Source organism: Mytilus californianus, unplaced genomic scaffold (genome assembly GCF_021869535.1).
Source record: "Mytilus californianus isolate M0D057914Y unplaced genomic scaffold, xbMytCali1.0.p SCAF_5, whole genome shotgun sequence".
Classification (NCBI taxonomy): Eukaryota; Metazoa; Mollusca; class Bivalvia; order Mytilida; family Mytilidae; genus Mytilus; species Mytilus californianus.
Genome location: NW_026262701.1, coordinates 6404048 through 6410047, shown reverse-complemented (window position 1 = coordinate 6410047; position 6000 = coordinate 6404048).

Below are 6000 nucleotides of genomic sequence, written 5' to 3'. Positions count from 1 at the left end.
ACAGCAAAAAATACAACCACTCAATAATAGTAATTCTGTACACTGCGAAAATGCACTAGCATAAATTATCAAAAAGTAAATCACAAAAATACCGAACTCAGAGGAAAAACCAAAACTGAGATACGCTGTAAACGCCATATGACGAAGCAGAGGGTATGTTACTATTGAGAAATGGGACGTTGACAATCGGAAATCATCACGTTTGTCGAAGATTCTAGATAGAAGTCGTCCACTTGTTTTAACATCGAGGAAAGATGAACTTCTTCTTTCGGTTGTATCCTAAAAATCAAGTCCATTGGGTTATTTGAAATGTAAGCATTATTGAAATGTTGATAATTTAGTGACTTGACAACATTACTTTTTTTCTGAAAGTGAATTACAGAACTTTACAATATGCTTTTTCTTTTTGTATTGGGGAAGGTTCTTTGAATTCTGCTTCATGTGAGTACAAAAACAAATCGGCCAGTCGTGGTGACCAATTAGTACCCATATGAATTCCGATTGTCTGCTGAAATATCCATCTCCCAAAAAATATTTATTGTCGATTAAAAAGTCCTGCATTTTGATGATATCATCTTTGGTATAGTTGTCGTGGGAATCAGGGAGTTTCTTCACAGAACAAGATTTTTCGTCAACCAAAACAAAGAATTTTGTAATCTAGTTTCTCATATTTGTGGAAAAATCTTTGTTTAATGAAAATATGTATCCTATCTTTTAATTGAGAATGGGTAATTACAGTGTAAAACATAGAAAAATCAAAGGTTTACTGCAATATTGTAAAGATTGTGATTTTTCGAAGTAGATCTGTACAATTTTTAAGAAGTTGAATTTGATTGATACAGCTGGTTGCATATAAATCATTATGTTTCCGAAGGCGATCTTTTACTGTAGAACGAAAGGTGGTAAGAACTTTAGAAATATATTAAGTCGAACAAATTATATCCCCGGCTACACATCGTTCTTTACAAGGATTTTTGTGAATTTAAGGTATCCAGTATAAAGATGGGAGATTTTCATCTCAAAGTAGAGAATAATAGATTTCCGATTTTTCTAAATCTCATCTTTTGTTAATGATGTAAAATTATATGTAGGATTCCCAGTTTTGCTGCGATCTCCTTGTTCTGAAGTGAGAAATTTCAAATAATGATTTTTGCACATAACAACAACAACGTTCGAGGCTTGGTTTGCTGGAACAACACCATATCTGTCGTAAAGAGAGGATTTAACATCTTCTTCAAAGGGTCAATACCCTACATGGTCTCGGGAATTTGGTGTTTCGAGAATCTGGCTAACAAATCTCTCTTACTTAGTTGTTAATTTTTTAACATGTCAAAAAGGTCTCAATTTATGACATGACCAGCGGGAGTATATTTGTATAGGGACGATGTACAAAAGAAATCAAGATGTTCGATATAGGATGGTTATATGAATAATATCAAACAAATCCATTAAAAAGTCAAAGATCAAAATACATATATCGATTAAAAAGACTATTACGTATGAACATATAATTTAGAAATACAGTGTTTGTTAAAAGGCAATAAATTTGTCAAATCATCAAGATTGTTAACGTGCCAAATAGAATAGATATATGTTATCTCTGGATTTACAATGCTATTGGTAACAGGAAGAAAATATCAACAATAAAGCTTTTTAGAGGTCTAAAAATATCGGGATTCCGAGTAACAACACGTTGTACAAGATAGCATGGCCGGAAGTAAAAATAAGAGCCAAAATTGGAATCACCTAAGCATTCTAGAAGAGGGACGAAAGATACCAGAGGGACAGTCAACTAGCAATTCATAATTTATTTCCTTAAGAAAAAAGACTAAAGGAAAAAAAAACATTTCTGCATTTACTATTCCCCTGACTAATCAGGAGTATATATATTTGTTATATAACGACACTTAGCTTTGTAGAAGACCGTCACTAGGAGTGGTTTTAAACGAGCGAAATCACAAGGTAGCAGTGCGCAAAAAAAAAGACATGACAACGTACCAAAATATATCTTTCTGACTCTGAACCGACCTGCGCGAATAGCAGAAAAGCTACAAATTACAATTTTCAAGTCTTTGGCCTGGTCAGAAACCTGGGATCAAACTGAGGATCCACACCAAGTAACTGAAACTTAATTACACTTTGAAGTAAACCAGACACTTTGATTTATTATACATTTGTATTTGTAGTATAAGTCTACATGCAAAAGGATTTAAGAATCCCAAAACTCTTTACACAATACCTTTTCTTGCTTGTATTTTTCGATCCTCGAACAAAGTGTTGTTTTACCAAATTTATTATTGTCTTGGATGCATCCATCCTCCCATTAGTTTCCGTTTTTAGAGTCATGATTTAAAATTCAATTGCACTTATAAATTGATAATCTATAAAAAAAAAAACACCCACCTCACAACACACACACACATAAAGACATACTAATATGTTGTTTTTTTGAATTTTTATTTTAGTCCGCAATTACTAGATATCGGTACGCTATACGCATAAAATTCATCTATAAGCATTGAGAAACGTTTTCATTATGAATGGAATATTTTTTCTTATCTTTTTTCTTATTCAAATTATCTACATCTATATTAAAAAAAATTGTCATCAATACCACGTTTAGTGCAATATCATTTGGAAGTAGTTATTCTAGCTGTTGTCTGCTCTATGGTCGGGTTGTTGTCTCTTTGACACATTCCCCATTTCCATTCTCCATTTTATTGTCCTGTTTCATTACTATATTTGTTTAATTCTGTAATAGTAAGGTGGTTAAAAATGGTGCATAACATTTTTGCGTGAAAATCATAGGTTGAAGAGACCTACATTTTTAATGTAAAATTACCTGATCCAAATTTGTAAACTTACATTTAACAAATACACAAAAATAAATATAAGAAAAAGGTTATGACAAATTTAAGGACAGTTGTATATTTAACGAATTTGAAAAAAGTAAAATCACAAAAATACTGAACTTCGAGGAAAATTCAAAAAGGAAAGTCCCTAATCAAATGGCAAAATCAAAAGCTCAAACACATCAAACGAATGGATAACAACTGTCATATTCCTGACTTGGTACAGACATTTTCTTATGTAAAAAACGGTGGATTGAACCTGGTTTTATAGCTAGCCAAACCTCTCACTTGTATGACAGTCGCATCAAATTCAAGTATAACGACAACGATGCGTGAACAAAACAAACAGACACAACAGGAAAAATGTCAAAAATAGGGGTACAGCAGTCAACATTGTGTCATCATCTCAACCACCACAAAAACAAACAAATGTAACCAAGAAGCACAAAAAGGCATACATCAAATTTAACATCCTCATTTTGCTTTGTTATTATACGATTTTATTTATCTATGTTAAATTCACCCATAAAAGATGGAAGGTTTTAAGTACTGGCGTAGAATCGCGCGTTTGACGTCATACAGGTAGATATAAAATAATTTTGTCGTTCAAAGTATGACGGGATACATAAGTACACAGTCACGTCAAATGGATATCACAAAAAACAGAGTAAAAGTAATATTAATAAAATAAAATAATTTTGTCGTTCAAAGTATGACGGGATACATAAGTACAGAGTCACGTCAAATGGATGTCACAAAAAACAGACTTAACAGTAAAAGTAATATTAATAAAGACAAATAAAAGAATACTATAACACGTTATTAAGATGATAAACAACGTCAGTACGCAGAATCTATACTTCAAGACCATCGTGTATTATTTGTGAGGTTGATACGGAATATTTATCAACAAGGTCTTGGTACCTTCCGATGAACTTTTTTAGAAAAGGATGAGCCGTTCTTTGACATATCCCTGGTTCATCAACTTTCTGCTCAGACACTGGTGACGTTTTACAAAGTCTGAGTAGGAGCTGCAAGCTCTTGAATATCGAATAAGTTTAGAAATGTATATCCCATATGCAGGCAAAGTTGGTATATTGCTACTAAGGTGGGGGAAATTGATAATTTCAAAATTTAAATCGTCTCGTTTGTCATAGATTCTGGCACTGAGATGACTGTGTATGTCAAATTCGAGGTATAAGTCTAAAAATGAGGCGGAGGAAGGCGTGTCTGTTGTTTTTTTAATTTCTAGTTCTGGGGGATATATTAATGGAACCCAATCAGGAAAGTTCGGATTGTTAATGGGAAGAACATCATCAATATATCTGAAAGTGAAATTAAATAACTTGGCTTCTTTGATCTTCTTGTTTTTGACAAGTGTCTGAAGAAAATGATATAAACACCAAACATTAAATGCGTTGGTCTATTTCAATTTACCACGTTTGAAGTACCATTATGAAATTTATATATATACCTATCTTTAAATTTCAGATCAATATATAGAAATTATTGTCAGCACCCTGCAAAAAGGAGCTAGCCAATGAAATTGGTAAGGGTAACCACGTGATCGGTTCATGATAGAAACTATTTCGGATATAAAAGTTAGATCACGTAAAATTTTGTCTACTTCATACTTTGTGAGACCTACATGTTTACAATCAGGTAAGAAGATATTGACCGTAAAATAGGACAACAAATTTGTTTGACGTTCAACTGTGCCATCCATAGAGGTTACGAGGTTTTGGAAAAAAAGGAAAAAAAATGACTCGACCCTTGGAAACAAATTACAAACACTGTAAAATGCGGAAAAAAGTTACATATATTGTAGATCATCATGTTCATATTATTTATTAGTAAAGGCACCAATATATCTTGAATTTGTTATGTGATGAAAGTTTTAATCATCGATAGTTTAAATACCATGCGTTGTCTTGAGTGGTGTAAGTTATATATATATTAATTGTGCGTATTTCATTTGATTTGCCTCTGTGGTGAATTGACGTTCTTTTTTGGAAAATATAAAATTGTTTGAAAGATATTCAGAAACAGGTAAGCAGAACATTTTTTTAGGATAAGTATGTTGTTTTTATCCTGCGAATTAAGCTAGAGAAGAGGGACGAATGATACCAGAGGGACAGTCAAACTCATAGATCGAAAACAAACTGACAACGCCATGGCCAAAAATAAAAAGACAAACAGACAAATAATAGTACAGATGACACAACATAGAAAACTAAAGTCTAAGCAACACGAACCCTACAAAAAACTGGGGGTGATCTCAGGTGCTCCGGAAGGGTAAGCAGATCCTGCTCCACATGTGGCACCCGTTGTATTGCTTATGTTATTACAAATCCGGTAAATAGTCTAATTAGGTAGGTCACATTCGTGAAAAGGGACGGGTATTGTAGTTACGACATAAGGAACATATCCGATATCATCTGTGAAACGGTTATTCCATAACGGTCAACCAACTCGTGATGGCGTCCGTAAAATTAACGAAGGGATGATTTCAACTTCACCATTTGGAACTCTTGGTTTAATAGCTTCCTTGTCAGCAGCAATCCTCTATTAAGGAAATCATGATAGGAAATACAAGCCCGGGAATATCGTATCAATTGGGAGATATATACTCAGTATGCAGGCGCTGCTGGAATGTTGCTACATAGAAATGGAAAGTTCACAATTGGGAAGCTGAAATCATCTCTCTTGTCGTAAAGTTTTGTTTTCAACCGACCCTCATTGTCAACTTCTAGATGTAAGTCAAGATATGAGGCAGACTTAACTGTATCTGTAGTATCCTTTATCTCTAGTTCGATGGGATAGATTCGTTCAACATAGTCACCAAATTTTGTATTATTTAGTGAGAGATCATCATCTATATAGCGGAACGTAAAGTTAAAGGATATTGCTAACTTCTTATCTTTCTTCCTAAGAAGTTTCTGTATGAAGTCAGCCTCATAATAATAAAGAAACAAGTCAGCAAGAAGAGGTTCCCATTGGAATTCCGACAGTCTGTTGAAAAACACGTCCTCCAAACGTAACAAATATGTTGTCAATCAAGAAATCCAGCATCTTGATAATGTCAGTTTCAGTGAATTTTTTGTTTGAATCAAAGTGATTCTTTACAAAGTAGGATTTATCCCTCCCC